General features: G+C 28.4%; 1 protein-coding gene across 1 annotated transcript in view; it reads right to left on the reverse strand.

Annotated features, from left to right (window-relative positions):
- Positions 1-23,660, reverse strand: part of Cad99C (cadherin 99C) — a 94,958-nt gene that overhangs the window by 28,960 nt on the left and 42,338 nt on the right. Inside the window, exon 2 of the mRNA XM_088185986.1 lies at positions 3,887-3,944. The gene's annotated coding sequence lies outside the window, so the exon portion shown is untranslated. The remainder of the gene's footprint in view (positions 1-3,886; positions 3,945-23,660) is intronic.

Raw genomic sequence — 23,660 nt, forward strand, 5'->3', positions numbered from 1 at the left:
CTAAAGGAAGTTTTACTATAATGGTGGTCAATGGTGACATTGCATTGTTTTCGTGCTGTTTGACCTGCCGGTGTTGTCGGTTTAAGATGGAAAAAGCAACTTTGTCGTCTGAAATGCGGTGTATCCACCACATTTGTAGGTTGACGTAAAATATTCCTCATGTGTCTTATACAATACCTAATAAATGTATGTATACCCATAAGATCAGAATGTATCTACTACATTTATATACAATGACTAGGCCTGCCATGAGGGTGGGAAGAAAACGAGACAAATTCTCGGGACCCGATTCATGAAAAAGTAAAAACCATCCTCAAATAACAAATCTGAACTAAACTAGTTGTTTGAGATGTATGTAATGATGTATTTCTGGTATAAGTTCCAAGTATCAGTAGAGTACGCTCGGGATAAGGATTCCAGTTTGTTATTGTGTGCGTGAACTGTGTGGCGCAAAAAAATTTCGCTCAGAACATTTAATTTTTTTATTTTAAAAGAAAATATATGTTTATTTAACATACATACATCTGAGCTAAGTTGTAAATTTTAACGGACAATTAAAAATATATTATTTAGTCGAAGAAACCAGACATTGATGTCATTAATTAAATATTTGCAAAATTCAAAATCTTTCACTAGTCAAAAAAATAATAAAGTCTTTAGCTATTCTTCAAAAGCAAAAAGATATAAAATGGGGAAAGAAATTATTCGCAGATTGTTTAATGGCTCGACGACTCTATTAAATCATTAGAATCCATTGAATAAATTAAAAAATTATCATTGGCGCAACGATAAGAATAATAACTTTTTTAAGCCTTACAGAGAATAGTGTAAAAAAACCAACAACGTACGGGTTAACGGAAAAATAATTAAAATATTTTAATCCACGGGTAAGAGAACGAATAACTTACAGTGTATATTTGAAGCCTTGATATCAATTAACCCAGATATGCCCAAGAAATTTTGTTCTCTTAAAATTTCATTTATAAATTAAAAACAGTGGCACGAGTTTAGTGACCTACCCATGGGACAGTGGGCATATCTAGGTTAAACCAATATCAACACAAAATTATTTAAAATAAATCACTGGAGAAGATCGAACTTCTGTACCACACTGCACTTTAATGACGAATACCAGCGTTGACGAATCAGCGACTGTCCTTAAAAGAGAAAGCGAGACAACGAAGTACACGCTACATCGCTTCTCCCTCTCATATACATGTACACGCACACAATAACAAACCGGCATCCTTATCCCGAGCGTACAAATTTAGGTATTCGATCTGAATTTTCAGATCGAATACTTAAGGAAGAAGCAAAGAAATAACGAAAAATCAACAACAGCACTAGCTGAAATATATTAATTTATATTTTTTATAGATTGTACTATGGGTAATTTGACAACTATATTTAATGCAGTAAAATAAATAAATAATGCATTCAGTTTCATTATTTCGTTACTTGAATGACAACGAGATTCTGAAAAGGGTAAAAAACTAATAAACAAATACAAGATCTTGGTGAGCTGTTATCCAAAGAAATATTAGATTTAATATCAATATATGATGCAAAAGTTGAAATTACAAATATTTTACCTATACAGTTGCTAAATAAAATAAAACAATTTAATCTTGAAGCAATATTTTTCAATATTGTTATTGGTTTAAGATTATATTGTACAATACCAGCAGGGACGTAATTTGGGGGGTAAGTGAAAGCATTTGCCCCTCCTTGAATTTGGCCAAAAAAATGCATGAGATTTAATTAAATACTATATGTATCTTATTGAAATAAAAATATTATAAAAAGTTGATTCTAAACCAGAAATTCGCAGGCTATCCCTAAAAGAAAATCTAAAGAAAAAGTCTCAAATCTATTTCATAAATATTTTTTAAAATATGTCATTTTAGTAAAACCATATTGGAATACATTTTCAGCAATAGATATATATTTTTACTAGTGAAAATATAATTTATCTGGCAGGTGCTAGTAAAATTATATTATTTCAAATTCTTCATATGTATATATTTTTTATTATAGTCATTTATAGTCCGTCCAAGATGTTAACGCTCATCATCGTTGTGTTGGAAACAAGGGTGCGTGTACGTATGCATGCATACATATACAGTTTTCCACGAATTTGTTTACATCGATAAGAGAACGTTACCAGTACTAAATCAGGTCTTTTTTAAGGGTTGGAAATTGAATTAAAATTATAAAATGTTATATTTTTATTATAAATTATTGTCATGTTGTGTTATTTTGTAATCAATAGAACAATTCCTGTAATATTCTATTGGTATTTTTTAAAAATATTATATTAAACAGGAGAGTGATACCAAAACTGCTATTATGTTTTTGAGTTAAATATGTAATTTAATTAAATCTAATAAATAAGAAAGTGATATTTTACATTATCTTCAAAAAATTAAATTAATAAAGAAAAATTAATTTAACGTTAAATTTCACATAGTCACCCTATTATATTCTCTCACCAATACTGTAGCAATGAGCGTTCATATCTTGGACGGACTGTACATACTTATTATTATTTATTTACATGCGATATATAAATGTTACAGTGAATGTGAACTTTTTGGTAAAGCTATATTTTCACTAGTGAAGTACAAATATATTTTCACTAGTAGATATATATTTTTACTAGTGAAAATATAATTCAACTGAGAGGCGCTAGTGAAAATATAAACTGTTCTAAAATATCTATAAAAATAAATGGAACAAACGTCTATTTTCTGTTACTACACCACAACTATTTATAGTTTTGGAACTTTCATTAGCTCAAGATCAAAATACAAACTAAGCCAACTCATTAACCAGGGGAAAAATAAATACAGACAGACGTCGCATTTCACATATTGCTCCATAGCTTATTGGCAATTCGATTTTAAACTATGTTTTAAAAATATGATAGCTATTCTTACCGATATTACTATAAGCAACTGATATAAGAGCATTGGTTAAAGTGTATTAAAACCGAATTTTGGTCAATAGGAGGGCGCAAAAACAATTATCACTTCTCAGAAGTCAAAAATTCACGTCAAAAGCAATAAAATCGTGTCGGTGTCATCGCAGTGGGAACGCTCGGTAACGAGCGTTCCCACTGCGATGACACCGGCACGATTTTATTGCTTTTGGCGTGGATTTTTGACTTCTGAGAAGTGATAATTGTTTTTTGCGCTCTCCTATTGGTCAAAATTTGGTTTAGTTCGTGTCAGCGAAAAGCATTCACCTGCAATGATTAAAAATGTATTTATGCAATACAATTTCAATGCTTGTAATTGTCAATGTGAGACTTGACATCTTTTTTTATGAATCGGGGTGACCTTAGAGCATTTTCACAACTCTGGAAAACAGGAGGATCACAAAAATGAATAAACTAAGTTATTTATATGTATAGAATAATATATAAATATTCTTAAATATTATAGAGAAAAGCTGTTTAATTTATAATGAATAAGTTTTACGCTCCTTTTTTAGCAAAAACTAGTAGTATACTTTTGAGAGATGATTCAAGCATTATTTATTCTATTGAAATTTTAGAAGCACTGACTCATACAGCCTTATATTTAATAATAGGTGTATATAGTATTTACATAGCAACTATGACTAACTCATTCCTAAAATTTATTAGCAATTTAATTTCCGCTTTATTTAATATTTTACGTTTCTTATTCCATAATAATATATTATATTTAATAATCATAGAATTATTATTGAATAAATTTTCAATTAATAACCAAATATCGTATTTCATCGGATCGTTTTAAATAATATTTATGCATTATTACTTTTTTAAGATACACAGAGAATCAACAGTTGTTCAGTGACTAATCATGTAAAAATGAATGAAACAGAATCATCAGCTTACCTAAACCGCCTTTGTCAGTGAATGTTGATCATTCGAGAGCCGTAATCGGTAGCAGGATCTATAAATTAAAAAATGCATAAATTAATATGTATTATAATAAATATTTATATGTTACGTTTAAAAACTTATAGAATTAGACAGTTAATATATATGTAAAATACATCTTAATACAAATAATATATTTTAATGATTTAAGTAATGCCTCAAACTGTATTTAATCATTTTAATGAGTTATGTAAACGTTGTTTAAGAAATCTTTAATGCATTCAATAAATAACCTTGTATCTCAATTTTTGGATTTATCTCAATGGATTTCATTTGAGACTATCAATTATCATAGTAGGTATTTTTTATTATTTATTTGTGAACTATTCGGTAACAACTAGATTTTAAACCGTAAATTTATACATGAAATTATTTTAAACGGTTCAAATTCAAGTTAATAACACGCAATAAATATCACAGTGTCTATAATATTTTCGATAGAATTTCTCTCGGACGATAAACGCCGTCGATTAAGCGCAATTAAACACAATCTTTGCGCACCCGCAATAATTCATCGATTAGTAGAAATATCGGCGATTATAAACAATTTTTTTCGCGTGACTACAGATAATTAATAACGGTTATTTCCCAATATGTAAATTATACTCAAGTGTGTGCCACAGCCGAAGAACACGTTCAGTTATGTCACGAATTGGTAAGAATTATTTTTGCGTAACCCGTCGAGATTCGAGATGTCGTCGCCCTGGAGAAAGTGACTTTTGAAGAGACTTGCCGATTTATTATTTTGTTGAAATATGTGCGAATTTTTGGGCGCAAATCTTCACTTCCGCGTCCTAGTTTCAGCGGGGGTCACGAATTTGGGTAATCGCAAGGCCCGAAGGCGATGCGAGTTAGTATTTTTTTTTTATCAGAGAAGACAGACGAGCAGACGGTTGCTTTCTATAGTTTTCGGTAAACTAATGAGCGGCTTGTAGTAATAAAGCAATCCGATGACGCTAATAGCGAACACTCCGATTATCGCAAGAATATCACGTATGTAATACATCGATCAAATCTTTAGAAAAAAATCGTAAAATCTGAAAATGTTGTAATGTCAAATATTCTGAGACATTTCTTGAATAGATAAATTTTATAATTAAGAAATAATTATGTAAATATAATTTAGGAACATAATATAACATAATCCTATATAGTAACTTCCGTCAATTTTGTTCTTCGGTTGTCGTTTATATTAGTAGTAATAATGTATTCCATGTTTAACTCTTGATAAAGCTCTTATTGTTTTTAATTATTTTTCAGAAGCAATAATGACCTACAGGCGGCCCTCGACTTTCGCACATTTAAAAAAAAACAATTTTTTTAAATTTAATTTTTTTTAAAAAACGTTCTGATAGCGGTAAATCTTTTGCTTCAATCGGACGTTCGTATGATACAAACAGGTCTACGATATGTTCAATTTTGCAAAAAAAAATATAATTAAAGAATACGTTCAAAATTGTGGAAAATAAAGATATATTTCCACAATCTTTAATGATATGTTTCCAAAAAACACAGCAAAAAAAAACATGGATGAAATGGAAAATCTTTGTCATCGTAGATCGATGACCAGCATCAAAAAGATGTCCCTCTGAGTATTTCAATTATTCAAGCAAAAGCTCTTAGTTTGCACAAAGATTGGAAGGATAGATTAAAAAAATATTTTAACACGGTTTTTAAAGCAAGTAACGGTTGGTTTTACAATTTTAAAATGAAGTATTCTTTTCATAACATTAAATTTACTGGAGAATCGGCTGATGCGGATAAAGATGCTGCAAAAGAATTTATTTCCTAATTATCCAAAATTATTGAAGATGTAGAATATTCCTCTAGTCAAATATTTAATGTAGACGAGACAGGTTTATTTTGGAAAACTCTTTAACAATGAAAAATATGAATGAAACCTTCACGCACCTTGACAAATTTTTAAATATTATGGAAGATTGTGATCCCAATGGAGAACGCATATCTCAAGTGCGTGGGGCGATCAATAAAAACATAGCATGTTATAAAATACTATATGAAGAAAAGAAAAAGTATAGTGGAAAACAGTTAACTCTTGATAACTTTTCAAAGAAAACACCCGCAAACCCCACTTAAACGTGTCTCTTAAACGCCTCTTAAACATCTTATATTTACTTGATAAATTAATATTTTAAAATACACACAATTTCAATTTTTTTTACTTCCCTCGACTTTCGTACATTCAACATTCGCACACATTTTCAGGAACCAATTATGTGCGAAAGTCAAGGACCGCCTGTATATGGCTACAACGTAGAATTGGTATATATTAACAAAGAGTGAAGTCACGGTCAGCAAGTATTATCTTTTTATAAAGAACATACTACATAAGTTTGATGTAACTGAATATCTTGAATTTGGCTATTCCTAAATAGGAATGATGGCACATAACAAAAATTGATTAAAAACCATGACGTATACATACATATTTTGCCACATCGGAATTAAAAATAAGCCACTCATAGAAATTTTAGATATCGATTATTCCAGGTATGCAATCACATATTTATAATCATTTTAAAATGTCGTCTATTAGATAATATCTAAGAAACTACACATATTGCGAGTCGTCACTCGGAACGCTGATTTTTTTTGCTGCAATAATGGTTTTAATTTCTTTTGCTGTAACCAAGTTTCTTCAGCTAAATAACCAACTGCATCACAATCATTGTCACGCGATCGACATAAAATATAGTATCTCCAAGTATCAATAGATAAAAAAAATCGTTTTATTAGCATTTGATCGACATTAATCTCAATCTTCATACGTACATTTAAAACGTACCTAGTTCAGTCAAATCTAACGCATATGTGCATTAAATCAGAAGCAATGATAATGTTTATGCATTATAAAAGAAAAAACTCACTTTTCGGCCTCGAAGCCCGTCGCCGGGAATTCAAAATTTGAAGATTTCATTGCGAAGATTGTTTATCTAATTTAATCAATGTATTCTTCTAATCCACAACACATTATGTATATATTTAATTTTCATAGTTATAACACGCCTAGTTAATTTGCAATCCGAATATTTGTATTCAAATGACGATTTAATGAAAATTATTGTCACGTAGCAAAATTTTATTATTAAATAATAACTATTTAAAACTGTTGTCATGGTACTGTCGGCCATTTTGTATTATATTTGAATGCTTATTTTTTATTGGTCGAAACAACAGAATGCATTACCGGTGCCTCGGAAAGCAATGAAGCAAATTCAATTTTTATTTTGATTTTGATTTTAAAATATCAAAGTACAGTAGTGGTACCTCGGTTTTCGTCGATAATCGTTTAAATCCGAAACCGCAAAAACCAAGGCAATTATTTGTAGTATATATTAACATTACTAGGCATGTAAACGTGCAATCAATAAAAATACAACGAAATCCGAGTTTTAAGTAAAATTACAATCTACGCTTAATATTTTTTTTATAAAAAAAGCATTGTTAATAATGTATTAAATTTACTGCTGTTTTAAGAATACAGTTTATTTTTTTAATAAAGTAAATTTATTCATATTTAGGGCGACAAGTGACGCGTAGCTTATTGAATTAATTATTTGCTTATATTAAACATGATAATTATTTGTTTACCACAATTATTAAATTATCTGATTTACATGCATACTTTTTTATTATTTTCTGTTATTGTTATTATTTTTAACAATAACATATATTATTTAAACAATTAAATATTAAAAATCACACACTTGTTATTGATAGATTATAAAATATATTACAATATAACCAATGATCCTGACTTAATTCATTTCCAACTGTAGTTCGTATCTCGAAACGCAATTCCCAATTAGCTTAATAATCTTATTGATTACCTAATTTAAAATATACATTTAATAATTATTTATTTGCCTAGAATTAAATTAATTACATAAATACCGAAAAAGATTACATAAATACAAGAAAAAGCGTAGTAACAACAAACACTGCTTGAATAAATAGTTTAGGCGTGCGGTTCGTATCTCGAATCTAGGTTCGTATGTAGAGGTTAAAATGATATATGAAAAAATGGACCGGTTCATAAGTTAAAAAAATACTAACAATGTAGAAAAATAAAATTGCTATAAATTATACGTATAAAGTAGTCTCAAATATTTATTTAAGAATTATTTCATTATGTTATTAAAAAGTTCACTAGAAGTGTCATAAGTATATACATGTAGTTCATATTTTTTAATCATTAAAATATGAAGTTTAATTCTTAATATTAATCGAATACTATTTTAATATGTAGATTACATAGTGTCAAAGAAAAAATATCGGAAAGCAACTAATTGTACTGAACAATTCCGTAAAAAAGACTAAAAAAATATATAAATGATTATATTATATTAAAACAAAAATATTGTTACATAAATAATATACATTGTATTACTAAAGAAATTTTTAAGACCCTCCAAATCGTCGCGATGAAATTAATCGCATGCTCCAGCTAAACATTATACGTTTTTCAATCGCATATTTGACCTGATCAACGAATATAGGTGCTGATGGACACTTAGATTTCATAATCATTCAGTAGACGATCACAAATAGTCTGTTTCCGCCCCTAATCATAGCATTGGCCAGATGATCGAGAGTGTCAAGAGCAATGTCTTTTCATAACTCTGAGAGAATGTATAAGCTCAAACATGGCTTACTAAATTCAACGTTAGAAACGTTCCTGTAAGTTGAATGGTCAGTGCAAAATACAAGGTAATGCGTTATTAACCATCGCCGACAGGTACCTAAACCATCAAGAATATATTAAACATGCCATACAAATTATATGATTGTCAATTCTAATAATGTTTGGATCATCGTACGCAGATAGTCTATGTATTAGACATTGACAAATCATTGCATTCACCAGATAAGACTTTGAATTATTCTAATTTTTAAAAAATATATATATATAAGCTCTAAAATTCACTACCCTTCATTCAGAAGCAGAACCACAACTTCTGACTTCAGTAATATCGACTTAAACGGATTGTATATGTCCGAGAAAATTGCTGCATTTTTTTTATGACAGACCAAGCCCAGCTCAGAAGTCTATATATCTTGAAGATTAAGTGACATAAGATTACAAAAATAAACACATACATATATGTATATGAATACTAACTGCTCCAAAAATTCTTGTTGTACAATATATTGCAGTTTCAGTGTATTCATTTTACTAAAAGGTCAGAAATTTATGAATCTGCTCTTATCTACAACTAATTTTATTCGTACGATAACTTTTTTATATATATTTTGTGTCGGATTATTATCAACTTTTTATAACAATACAAGTGTGCGTACGTGTGTGCATTTCATGGGAGGGTCCCTTTGTCATTTCCGGAAACGGTACTCAAAGGTCCACTGGTTCAGAGGGCCAAGCCTCGTTAAAACGACCAAATAGACGATCGTTTAGATTGTATTGGTATTTTAATTACGTTACCAAGGGACAAAAATTTAATAAGGAGATCTCGAACACACCAAGCGTGAAATTATGCAATGGAAACGACGGCGTAACCACCACAGCCAACCATAATGACCAACGCCGAGATAACCTCAGTCGATTGTTTGGGTTAAACTTTCACCCGGGACAGAGCATGCAGATTCGAGATTGTTTGTTTATTATATTATAATCGTGATTTTACCGTTTCTTATTTATGCAACGTTCTATTACCGTTTGTAATACGATTTGCTTATTAAGTAATGGCTTTTCTTTGGATAATTAATGATTTTTTTCTTGGACTCGCACAGGATGTGAGCAATTGATTAATAGGCTCAGATCGAGCGAAGCAGCTTCGTTCGTTTAGATCGATGTAAATATTTATTTTGAACTTTCTAACGAGTCGCTGCTCTTCAACTGCATCGATCACCATGTCAAATTGGCTCATTTTCCGAATGGATATAAATTAGAAAACGTTTTGCACAACACAATTTGCAATTATGATTTTTAACGTGTAAAATAATAATTAAAATCAAGGATTGCAATTCACAGTTAAATGGTTATTATTTATAATTTACAGTTACGTTTTAATCTATGTGTGTATGTCACACCTTACATCTAATATTTACAAAGTTTTACTAAACGTAAGTTTGATAAACGTTAGAGCATTTTTATATTTTATTCTATGCTAATGAAAATGTAGATATTATAAAAATATTGACATAAATTGATTGGATAGTATTGCTTCTACATTTTTTACTAAATAAAATAGTACAAATAAAATGATTTTTATTTTTTTTTATTTTTTTAAAAAAACATTTATTTTTACAAAAAAATTTAATTTAAAATAGTATTAATCTAATCTAATGTATTTTATTAAATCAAACTGTGGCACTAAATTTACTATCAATATGAAATTAAGTTGTTTATTTTATATTATTTTAATATAGATATTTATAAATATAAAAATATGAGATAATTCATAAAAAAATAGAATTAAAATAAATTTTATATTTTTTATTATAAAATAAAAATCTTCAAATAATTTTGTCCAATAGGAGCATTTTACATAAATTATAGTTTGGGTTGTATTGAACGTTTTTTAATAAATATGTCGTATTTATTAAATCAATATTCTACTTGTATCTGTCGGAATTTTAGCCTGAGTCGAAATTAATCACAAGGACTTATTAAAAGCCTATAAAACTAAGAGCTTTATTTATTAATTATTTTCTTAAAAAAACAGTATTTTTTTATTCGTTATGTAACCAATAGTTGACCAGATTTGAAATCACTTAGTAAAAATGGCCCTAGCCAAAAATACAGTCAGTACAAAGATTTACAGAATTTTAAATCGTAGCGATTCACGATAATGCAATTCTTAAAATATGTTTAGTAGACCAGTAGTCTCTAAAATAAAACAAAAAAAATAGTGCCTATATTGGTAAACAATATAAATTTATTTAAAATATATGTTGTCAACTCTTTCTATGACTATCCAAATAAATGATCACTAAGCATATAATTATAACTTTAATTAAATAAAAAGACCTCTCTTATCTCTAAAGATTTTATAAGCTAAAAATACGCATTAAGCTTACTTTCATCAGAAACTTTTAAATATAACTTGACATTTCGACTTGGAATCCAATAATCCGACTAAATCTCTAACATGTCTTTAAGACTACGCGACGATATATTTTAATATAATTTAAAAAATATAAATAGAGTTGTATTTAATTATTTTGTTTAGAATAAAACAGTAGCTTTAAAAAAATATGTTTATATGTATACACGTCGTTGCGGCTTTAGAGATTCGAATCGCATCAGAAGTGAATATATAAAAAACAAATAGCTTTACTTATAATTGAACTCTTAATTTTATTTTTTTTATAGAACATCTAAATGATTAATTAAAAATAGAAAATTAAAACATATAGTGGCTTTAATAATACAACAACGAAAATACGTAGACAGCAATATTATACATAAAATAATATTATAAGATAAGCCAGAGTTTTTTAAACTCGTGTTAGAAAAAAATAAGTTGCTGATCAATTAATTATAATATATTACATATTTGAGGTAAACATAAATACCATAAATTATGATAGAAATGTCTTAAAGAAATGATACTTTACTGACAACTATTTATTGTGCTTTAATACATTATTTAAGTTAAGCATACTTTTAATTTACCATATTTTTGGTTATGTATCAAGCGTTTTTTAATTTTTTTTATTAAATTTCAAGAAACGATAACATAATCTAAACTCATACTCATGCTATTAGCAGCTTGAAAATTATTTTTACTGGTTTACACTACAACGCGACTGAATGGATTCGTATCACACAACGAAAAATAAAAATCTACTATAGCTCCTCAATTGACAAAAATAGTTTCGAATATTTATTGCTAAAAAACAGTTTGAAACAAAGTAGCTCTATTTGCGTCACGTAGTCTACGATCAGGTAGAACTCTTAGATTCTAGTGTTTCTGATGTAAAGCAATTTTTTTTAATTGTTCTTAAAATCGATATTTTTACTTCTACTTGTGAAAATGTCTTAAGACACACCTAGTATAAAAGACTGCAAAAAATAATAATCTACTTGAATAATATTATTATTTACATTTATTTTAGTGAAAGCAAGTATGTACATATGTATTATATATCCTTAAATTGCTTTTGTACGTGATGTCCAACGGGACTTTTAACAATAGATATAATATTACATTATCTTATAGTACACAACATATTTTTTTTTATTAAAATATTGTATGCACCAAAGCAAATAAACATAATCTCAAATCGTTGCATAATCGAAATCGATTTTGCAGTGAATGGTGAGCTCGATCGAGCATGAAAAAACTCGTACAAGTTGACTGTTACAGATTTCTCGTCAGCTGAGAAACGGCAGCAGGTGGCAAGTGGTCGTGGGCGACTATACCAGTATACATTATACACTCTTGCACCAGTATACAAGTAGTAAATATAACACTGCAACGGCCACCATAGTAGGATTTGCGGTTTGGCCTCAGAGCACGCCTACCGCAAGCTCCTGCAATGAATATCGTGTCCGTGGACTTTTTACACTCTCCTTAGGATGATAATGTTTCACATAAAAATATCACAGCGGAAATGCACGTGTGCATATATAAGATAAATTCGGCAAGGTTCCAAATAAGGATGCGAGCCCTTTCGAGTCGAAAGTAAATTTTGCGAAATCGAAAATCGTTTATGGCGATCTGTATCGAGATGACGTTTATTGCGTATGCATTTTTCAAGGAAAATTTAACGAGCGGTGGAAATAAAAATATGCTTTAAATTTTATTTTACTGATTAAATGGATGCAGTAAATCGCTTTAGGATTATATACATATTTTATAACGATTAAATATATATAGAAGCCAAAAAAATATATTATGCGCTCAACTTTTAATTATAATTTATAGACAATAAGGTACTATAAAATTAAACTACTGCTAATATTATTTTGTATATATTTAATGTTTTACAATATATACTAAACATATTTTTACTTAGACTTCTCAAAAATATTTAATTACATTTTTAAACAAATGTAACGATTTTTCCAATAAAAAAAAATCAATTCCTTAAGATATTGTCGATTTATTTTTTTAGCTTTTTTTATACATACATATTTTATTTTTATTGTAAAAATCTTCCTAAATTTGTGATTCAATAAAATTCAAGTTTTTTATATTTATTATAATAATTATTACTTAAGACTATACAACAATAAAGAAATTGTGAGGTTTATATATGATATGTAAAATAGAAAAATATATTAAAATTAAACTTTTAATAACATTAAACTAGTTAAAAAGTTACACTCCTAAAATATATTTTTTTTCTTCACTTTTATATTTATCTTTAATCAACCAATTGTTAAAAATATGTATAAAATAATAAGCATTGCAGCAAATTGCTTATCAAACTACACCTAAAAGCGAATATTTATTACTTTTATTTTTCCTTAATATTTTTATATTTTCTTATTATATTACTTTTTATAAAAGGGGTTTTAAACCAGAATTTTGAGCTCATATTTAAAGTATTTCTATATACACTTAATAAAGATTTATACAATACTAAAATAAAATATTTAATTAAAATGTAATACACATTACAACAACTCGGCACAATAAATAATTGTATTTTTATATAAAATTTAAATATTTTTTTTACATATAATAGAAACAAATAATATATATTTAAATCACTACGATATCCAAAATAATGCTTATTTAAAAAAAAATATTTTTACTTTTTATATATATTGTATTTTTATACTTTTCTGCATTAAAAATCAATCTAGAGCTCAATCTTAAAATGTATTTACACTAAAAAATTGGTAAAAACCAGTAACTTAACGGTTTATTTAAAGAATGAATTCCTCGGTATTTTTAACTCTTTAACCCCATAGGCCGAAAACGGCTGTAATCTGAACGGCCGGTCTGCCGTCCTCTTTTCTTTGTAGGCCGGCCGGTATTACCGGCCTACAAAGAAAAATTTGAGAGTGATTTTCCAATACGCAAGCAAACGGTGTACTGTTGTAAATTATGATAGGTATTTCAATTATAATTTTGAATTAAGTTTAGGTATGAAAACTGTTATGATGTGTCAGTGGCGTAGCTAATGTATGTGCCGCCCAGGGTGATCCTTAAAATTGCCGCCCCCCCTCCTAATACATTTTTTTAGGGAAAAAATCAGTATTTCTTCAAATAATAAATTGGTTAATATTAAGCTCTTGTTGTTCGTCGATTTATATATGTTTTAGTGCATTCAGGGTTAAGAACCACACCCATCGCGAATATGCCACCCCTAAGCAAGTGCCGCCCGGGGCGGCCCGCCCCCTCCGCCCCCCCATAGCTACGCCACTGTGATGTGTACCTTTCCAAGATTGAATTCTAGCAATGAATCGATTTTTATTATTTTAACCTTTTATATGGCATAAATATTTTTTATAGTATTTCTAAATTACTTTTTTTGAGTTGCATAAGGTGTATGCAATTATCAAAAAAAAAAATCCTAACTTATCAAAAAAAAATTCGAAACAGTCAAAATTGCATTTTTAGTCAAATATTCTTAGTTTGTCAAAAATTACTTAAAAGCTTAGGGTTCAAATGATTAGTTTTGTAATAAACACTTCTAAAAATTATTACAAAATCTTGAATGAAAACATAATAAACATTTCAATAATTTATCACTTTTTGGCACAAATATGATATAACATAATTTTTAAAAATGTCCTTTTTATGTCTACTTTTTTTTTATACTTTACTGCAATGAAAATCAATCCAGAACTCAAAAAACAGCTTTCAATCAATCATAAATATATTTAAACTACAAAATATATCAACTTGTGTATTTTAAAATATCTATTTAACTGTATTCTTAATTTTGAAATAAAAGTATATAAAAAATAATCTCTAATCAACAAAAAATTAGCTTTTTTGGCACAACGATATATATAATAATTATGAGTTAATTGAATTTTTATGATAAATTTAATTAAAATTCATAGTCTTTAAAGACTTTTGCTTTGAAAAAATACATGAAAATCAATTTTAACAATATGTAGTATATTTAAAATAAAATGTTAGTACTATATTACAGCTATTGATTTTTATTTATTATACAATATATTATAAAAATCACTAATTTTTATGATTAGTTATAAGCATTTTATGATTTTTACTATCCATATTAGAAAAAAACTAATGGATTTTAAAATAAGCATATATTTCTACACATACACTATTTGTGGCAAAAAAATTGTTATATAAAAATATAAAATAAACTACATAAAAACGATAAATACAAGTAAAAAAATATATCATAGATTAGTTGAAAGCAGTATTTTATTAAGAATAAGTTTGATGCATATTTTTGTCATATAGTCAATAAATAGATAATTTTAGATATAGTAATATTTTAATGACGGACTTAAAATAAGCATAAAATTTAACTCACACATCTGAGTATTGAATTTTTGTATTGAAAAAAAAAATCTACACGTATAGCCATTAAAAATATAAAAAATACTACTATAGTGTAATAGTTATTTTTGCTGTTTAAATATACTAAAATCTAGTATTAATTTATTTATTAATTTCAATAATAAGTTAGATTTATTGAGCTGATAATAAAATTAATCAAATCTGAATCAAGCAAACATAGTATTAATCGGCTCTTGTAGAGAAACCACTCTTGTCATGTAAGCGTTTAATTTATTAACGCGACTGTTTCAATGTACATATTTAACTATGCTAAAACGTATATTTAGAAACGCTTATTGAACGCGCAGTTTACCGGCAATAAATTAACAATTAGAGAACAGCAAGACTGATGATGAATATTCATAGAAAGACTACAAATTCACAAGGAAGACTCATTCAAGTTCAAGTTTTGTATTGAAATTCTTGCGAAGACTCGTGTCGAACAATTAAATTACACATGCTACATTCCGCTTTTTGCGTGAGATCCAACAGGTAGATTCTAAATAAGCATTGCATAATATCTTAGAGCACCTCTGTCACATTTGTGGCTCGTAAAAAAAAACAACTTGCACAACGTGAAAGCAAAATCTTGCTCGGTAAATCATAGTTTGTCATTGGATAAATAAAAACTACATTTATATTATAAATCTTGAAAGTTGATTTTATCAAAATCAAGACGCATCATAGCAATATTATTTATGTTGCTTATGAACATCTACCGTAATAACGTTTGTGGGTCAATGAGTTCGATGGTGTATTTAATACATTATAGGAACTAATCACCGTAATTCTGATTCTTTTGGTTATAGTATTTCCGGTGAGCGTATTCAGAAAGAATGGACCACTAACGTGTCCCGCTAACCTTGAAATTTGTATCTCATACGACGTGCGAAAAATCTGAGCTTTATACCTGTCTCTTACCTGCACTAAAAAATAATAAAAGTCAGCTTTATATATACGACTGTATATTTATTGTGTAGATATAAAAGAACATCTGCTCTTAATGGAATGAAAAAAACGACATTTGGCTATTGAATTTTTATAAGAATGACAGCAGGCTGCAATAGCGTATTTAATAATATTATATTATAACAATAATGAAAGCGAAAGATATTGATGAAAATTCAAGATGAATTGTGTGATATAATATTATTTTTCAATCATAGATTGATATAATTATGCAAACAGAATTTTGCTTTCTAATAATCTATAAATATATAATATACACATAAATTCTCGTATAAGAACATTTAATACATAATAAGATTTACATATGTAAAGACTGTGTTTGTTATTAAGCAATTCTGTATTAACATTAGATTTACATAATAATCAGTGGAATTGATGCTTAATGTTGAATATTGGACCAATTTCTTTTATTGAAATGAATTTATACGAACAACTTTATTGGCTTATTTTTTATTATGGTATCATATTCGTTAATAAATCAACGATAATTAACCATATATTTTCAACGGCTAAAACATATAAAAATCCAAAATAGATCTTTTGTATATAGCTAGAATTTAATCCATAACTTTATTTATTATATTTACATGCTAATAAATTCGCAGGCAATGTGTCGATGTCAACTGAAAATATAGTAGCAAATATAATAAAATACAGCTTTCTGATTTTTATAAAACTCAAAGTCATATTTTTTGCTGTTTAAGAAGCTTTGTTCAGATAGTGTTTCAACGTGAATTAAGTCACTGCTCTTATTCTCAGATTGGCACAGTTTCGCTGTTTGAAACATTTAAATTATTAACTGATTCTATCTTATAGATTAATGTTAGGTTCATTTAAATGAGCAGTGATATCCACTAGAAGCGTTAAATCAGTCAGTTTTAATTTAAGTAAAGCCAAACCCCTCTGTCCCTTCAATTTTCCCAAAAAAATGCATGTCATTTAATGAAATACTATGAATCTTAATAAAATCGATTTTCCCCTCCCCTTCCTTCCTGGAAAAATTTCTGATTCTGAGCCAAAAACGTTTGGGTTATCCCTCAAAAAAACCTATAAAAACAGTCCCAAATATATTCCACAAATATGTTTTAAAATACGTCAATCCAATGAAATTATATCGGAATACATTTTCACCGGTAGATATATATTTTATAATTTATCTGGCAGGTGCTAGTAAAAATATATGATTTCAACTTTTCCATACTATACGTAATAATATTAATTAATAATAATACGTACTTATATTTATTTACAGATATGTATAAATGTTACAGTGAATGTATATTTTTTTAGTGAAGTTATATTTTCACTAGTGAAATCCAAATACATATTTACCAGTAGATGTGTAAATTATCGGCAGATCTAATATCATATTTATGTAGCTGTTTACTGAATTTAAATTTAGTATCTATAATTGATTTTCCTTCTAGCATTTTTTTTGGTTACATCAATTCATATTTTGGTAGAGTAGTTCTATGAAAAATTTAAGTTTTCAAATGGCAAATTTAACAATTTTTTTATCACTGCACTGCGTTTTATAAATATAATAGCTATCCTTAGCGATATTATTAAGGAATTAATATATAAGAGTATTAATCAAAGTGTATTCAAACCGAATTTTGGTCAATAGGAGGGCGCAAAAACAATTATCAACTTCTCAGAAGTCAAAAATTCACGTCAAAAGCAATAAAATCGTGTCGGCGCCGTCGCAGTGGGAACGCTCGGTAACGAGCGTTCCCACTGCGACGGCGACGGCACGATTTTATTGCTTTTGGCGTGGATTTTTGACTTCTGAGAAGTGATAATTGTTTTTTGCGCTCTCCTATTGGTCAAAATTCGGTTTAGTTGTTCCTTATTTGATTCTCACTTATTGTAAATATTGTTATAAAAAGACTTAATATGAACGCTAGATAACCGAGCGTTTCCACTGCGACGGCGACGGCACGATTTTATTGATTTCAACGTAAATTCTAAACAGAAACGCCCCCTCAAATTTGGCTAAAAAAATTTAATTAAAAATACTATGTTGAAATATTAAAAAAAACTTTTGCCCCCATGGAAAAAGTTTAAATGAAATCCTTGCATTTGACACTTTGCACACGCGTGATTATTGACAGGTGTCTGATTTACAGTGCTGTCAACATATGAAATGCTGATTCTACACAATTATATTACTTGCTCATAATTTACTGTTCCAAAAAATATATTTAACTAGTACACTTGTCTAACACAAGCAATAAAAAATACGCTAGGGCGAAGTTGTAACATAAAAATGAACAAACAATAATATTATAGTATTTGTATGGAAGGACCAAAAAATCGTCATGTGAATTAGGCGTGTGAATTAGGCGTGGCTTATAAAATATATACTATTCCTACATAGTAAATTCCTACATTACGTAAAAAAATGGTCAAGGAAAAGTAAAGGAGATGTTTAAAAACGTAATTCAAAATCATTATCGTACGATAGACAAATATAACCAAACATAAAATATATATATATAAATATGTAATTAATTGTAATGTATACATACATAAATAAATTTAGTGTTTCATGTATCAAAGTAATAAAAATATGAACAATTAACTAAATACTATTTACAAGAATAGAACGAAACATCTTTTCTTTCATCATAGCATTATTTGTGTTTTTTTAGGTAGAGGTCCCAACATCTGTAGCGGGTACAAGATTATATATAAATAAAAAATTGTGATTAAATCAATTAGACCGCAGTGGAATCGATATGGAATTAAAATAAATTAGAAGTTAAGTTTGAAATTTGATAGCTCTTCATTGAAACAACTTTTTAACATAAAATATTCAGAGAAGTAACGGGATTTCTATTGATGAATTTATAGCTTAAGTGCAGATTCAAGACATTCTTCAGGTAAATTTGTCACATCTCGAAAGATTCGACATTGTCATCGTTCAGTTCAAGCCGAAGGCACGGCGTTATTTGAAACAAAGGGATACCGTTCACATTTGCATAGAGAATGGCCAAAGGAACGCGTATACGCATACAGCAACAGGTGTTGAATAATTACAGATTTTATCCATTAATGGTCGGCGAATTCTATGTACAAATAAATGACCGCGCACGAAGAGACTACCTCCCAGGGAGCTTAACCTCCATTCCGGTCGTGCCGAGATACTTTTTTCCATTAGAAAAATCGCATATAAGTTCTGCAGCAACGGCGGCTCGATACCAAATTGAGAAACTTGGGTTAAAGTGAAGAAAGTTAAAAAGACTTCGACGAGCGGGGTGAAAACAAACCTGGAGACTTGCGCGTGAAATGTGTGATTTATATATTTATATGTACTAGTAAATAAAAATTAACTAATTTACAAAATAATCTTTGATTGATAAATACTAAATAAGTGGATCAGCCTGTTTATCAGATTTATTTTTTTATATGTAAAAAAAATATGTGTTTTAAATTATATCAGTAACAACTGATACTCGCTGTATGACTGACAAAGAAAATAATTTTGTCAATTTATTTACAAAGCATATTGAACATTTATTGCATCATAGATCAATATGTTTATATGTAAAAGCCAGTTTTGTGCCATTGAAAGATTTATGGGTCTATAACATTAATCGATAATTCAATATCTACATGCAATTCAAATAAACGAAAAATTATAAGATTATGTAACTATTCAATGATTTTATTACAAATAAAGGAAATTAATATTAAGACTAATAACGTATATAATATATTAGATTAATATCCTAAAAAAATAATTAAAGTTTTAAAATGGGTCATGTCTGACAGTTATTTTTACACCGAATGTATAAAAATTCATTTATAATAATAAGGAAGTTGCTTAAATTATTGATAAATAAATAAATCAAACACATCCGCAGGCTTTTCTGTCGTGCAACTTCTGATATAAAACCAGATAAAATTTATTTTCCTACGAAAAGTACTTTAATATTTATGTAAGAACATAAATTTGTATACCTTATGATTATGTAAATAAAACCAATGTTTATTTATATTTTATTATCACTGACCAAAAAACCCTTTGAATCAAATACTAATTTTTATTTTGCACGTGAGAGATAAAAATTAAGATCTCATTGATATTATAATTTGTACTCGATTAAGAATTTTAATTATTGTAAATATAAAGCATTAATTAATTTAATTTACATATATTACTTCTGCAATAAAATATGTTAAAACGTGTTATAAGAAATACACAGCCAACAAAATGATAAAATCGTGACATAAATTATACCGAAAGAAACCCAAAATGTTGAATAAAAAATTCATCCATAATAAATTATAATTTAAGATATAGCTATCTATAGATATAATTTTCAAAACCCTATAATAAAGAAGAAAGGGGCAGGTCATTTTCTGCTTATAAAAAATAAATAATATGGGAGGAGCAAATTGGCAAAAAAAAAATTGTTTTGTAAAGATTTTTTCATTAAATTGAAGTTCATTGTTATGTCATTGAATCACAACAAAAGAGTCAATGACACGACGGTCAGCGAAACGCATCATAGCATAATATTCATAATTCTTATGGCACAGTTTCCGGCGGTTTGCAGCAACTGTCACCGGTCCAATGCGAATGCAAATTGAATTAAATTTATAAAGCCATGTCTGGCTATAAAGCAGTGTCGTTTTTAAGACACCCATTTATAAGATGCATATCATTGTGCCGATTCTCACGGCGCGGTTTTTCAACCAAACAAACAATCAGTATGTATGTATGAATGTGTGTTGCAACTCCACTTTTTCAATCGCATAATCCGATTCCAATTAAGGTCTCTAATTCGAGGAGACAGCGCCGGTGCGAAAGACGATTCAATCGCTTTATACCTGGGTATATTTTTTGTTGTGGGTATGAAAGGGCGTCGCGGGTAATTGACAAATTACCTGTGGTTCAAGCGTGGGTTTGGAGCCCAAAAAAATATCTATTTAAAATCTGAGACCGCGGGCAATACTCTTTTGGGGAGGAAGAAGTTTGCCGTCATAAAAAACGTCGCTTTATTGAGGCGCATTCCAAATGGCTTTATTTAGGGGCGTTGTTCGTAACGCGCGCTCGGAATGTTACTCGAATGGATGTCGGATAATGTACCCGGAATTCTGATCTTGTCGTTGAATGTGTATTTTCTGTGTAACTGCGAAGCCAGTGATAAAGAAACTATTTATTTTAAAATGCTTAGTATTTAGTATTTTTATGGTCAATATACATATTTAACGGGTAATTAAGTTTTATGTATTTTCGATTGCTATGTAATCGATAAGATTATATGATCATTTTAGATTAGAAACCTGATATTTCTAAATAAACTAAATAAATTAAAAATATCTTTGCAAAGCAACATTTACATATAATTTTAAATTATAATATTTCACCGACTTACTGCCTACTTTATTTTAACATAATTCAGAACTCTTTCTGCTACATATTTAGATTAACTGTATTATCAGTTTTTCCCCATACGGTTTATTTTGCAGAAAATTGTAAAATTCGTTATGTTAAACTAATGACCTATTTCAATGATTATTTACATATTAAAATATTTTTTAATTATGAGAGTAAGCTTTTGATAATAAATATATATTTTTAAAGCACAAAGTGATTCTACAAAATATGTACAGAATTTTTTAATTTAAGCTTTTATTTTGCTTTAAGCAAAGTTATGTAGAAATTCATTTAAAAAAATCGAAACTATGCTGTGAAAAAAATGATTTTCTAGGCTTAAAATTAGCTTATAATATTTGTGGCAAAATAACGTTTAATACACAATGACTGTCAATCTATCTAGTAATTTCACTGTTTCTTTTTTTAAAAATACCTAATTTTAATGACTTAAAACTCACTTTTAGACGAGCTTAAAAAATAATTTTATCAAATTTAATTATATACAATCATAAACATGTATTAAAAATGATTATAAAAGTTGCATATATTTTTTAAATAAAAATGTGACTGAAACACATATTTAATATTAGTATCACCATAAAGATTAAAATTATTTTATTTATATGCAAACGTAAATTGGGCCAAAATAATAAAGAAAACACCAAAGCATACTCTGATCTCCTAATAAAAGTTTTCGAACCATTTCTACAAAATGAAGAAATAAAATGCAGACATTTCTGGCAGCACTGAAAATGTTAATACTATAATTAAAAATGTACCAAGCCTCAAAAAAGCTCCTGGGCATAATTTAGTTAAAAAAAACTATCGAAAAATAGTGTAAAAATATTACATTATTAAAACATCTTAACGCAAAATTTTACGTTATAATATTTTCCATCACAAGTAATCCTTATTCCAAAAGGAGAAAAGAACCCAGGAGATATAATTTTTTGCTTATTTTATTAAAAAAAATTGAGTAGCTACCATTACGTAATATAAATCCAATACTACAGAAACGAAAGATAGTCCCAAGCCACAAAAGTATTGCACATATTAACAAATACACTGAGAAAAAAAAGAGGTAATATTACTCAGCTGCTTTCCTGGATGTTAGTTAGGCTTTCAACAAAGTGTGGCATGTGAGATTAAAATATAAAATTAAGAAGTCACTACCTAACCATATATATATGCAATCATAATGTCATATGAGCGATAGATCTTTAATAGTAAAATAGCAAGACGAAATATTATCTTATAAAACCTGAAGTACATCAGAGCAGTGTACTAGGGGCAGTAATGTGTCTAATATATATTTACAACAGACTTGCCATATATAAACAAGACTACCTGCAAAACCTTTGCTGACTACAGTTATTGTGGCTTTTAATGCGCTCGAGAAAAATACTAATGCAACTCCAATAAAATATGTAGTACTACGGGGGGTGGGTCCCGCTCATCCGGCCGTCAAAAGCTGGGTTTCCGCCCATATGGTTGGACTCGTAGAGCAGTGGTGCACGCAACGGATACTAAAGTAGCTATACACATGTGGCTTTTAATTAGAACTCGGACATAGCGTCTACTTATTTCCAAAAAAAGCTAAATAAAATATAACAATGGCTTCGTATTTAGAGAATAAAGGCAAACGAGCTTAAGTCTGTCCATGTTTCGTTTACCATGAAAGAAAAAACATTAAATAATGCAATAATTCTACAACACAAAGCATACGTAGAAAAGCTATGTATATTTATAACTAATAAGCAAAACATCTAAGGATCAGCAAGCAGCTCAAACATTTGCAAAATAAAATTGTAAGAATTCTATTCAATGCTCCGTGATATGTTGAAACTTGTTTATTCAAAATAACTTTAAAATGAAAATTTTAAAGTTA

The sequence above is a fragment of the Plectrocnemia conspersa genome, unplaced genomic scaffold, assembly GCF_051122295.1.
Source record: "Plectrocnemia conspersa isolate PC_06_02 unplaced genomic scaffold, ASM5112229v1 ptg000005l, whole genome shotgun sequence".
Taxonomy (NCBI): Eukaryota; Metazoa; Arthropoda; class Insecta; order Trichoptera; family Polycentropodidae; genus Plectrocnemia; species Plectrocnemia conspersa.